We start from the raw sequence: 502 nt of genomic DNA on the forward strand, positions 1-502 counted from the left end.
TGGTTTTGGGATGCGGTAGGGGGAGGGGAGATTTTGAAGCTTGTGAAATCCACATTGATACCATTGGGCTGCAGGGTTCCCAAGCGGAATATGAGTTGCTGTTCCTGCAACCTTCGGGTGGCATCGTTGTGGCACTGCAGGAGGCCCAGGATGGACATGTCGTCTGAGGAATGGGAGGGGGAGTTGAAATGGTTCGCGACTGGGAGGTGCAGTTGTTTATTGCGAACCGAGCATAGGTGTTCTGCAAAGCGGTCCCCGAGCCTCCGCTTGGTTTCCCCGATGTAGAGGAAGCCACACCGGGTACAGCGGATGCAGTATACCACATTGGCAGATGTGCAGGTGAACATCTGCTTGATGTGGAAAGTCTTCTTGGGGCCTGGGATGGGGGTGAGGGAGGAGGTATGGGGGCAGGTGTAGCACTTCCTGCGGTTGCAGGGAAAAGTGCCGGGTGTGGTGGAGCTGGAGGGGAGTGTGGAGCGGACAAGGGAGTCACGGAGAGAGT

General features: G+C 56.8%; 1 protein-coding gene across 1 annotated transcript in view; it reads right to left on the minus strand.

The window, feature by feature from the left end:
* The window catches only part of LOC109938504, a 133379-nt gene that overhangs the window by 28913 nt on the left and 103964 nt on the right, over positions 1-502 (minus strand). The window lies entirely within an intron of this gene.

Source organism: Rhincodon typus, chromosome 35 (assembly GCF_021869965.1).
Source record: "Rhincodon typus isolate 14 chromosome 35, sRhiTyp1.1, whole genome shotgun sequence".
Taxonomy (NCBI): domain Eukaryota; kingdom Metazoa; phylum Chordata; class Chondrichthyes; order Orectolobiformes; family Rhincodontidae; genus Rhincodon; species Rhincodon typus.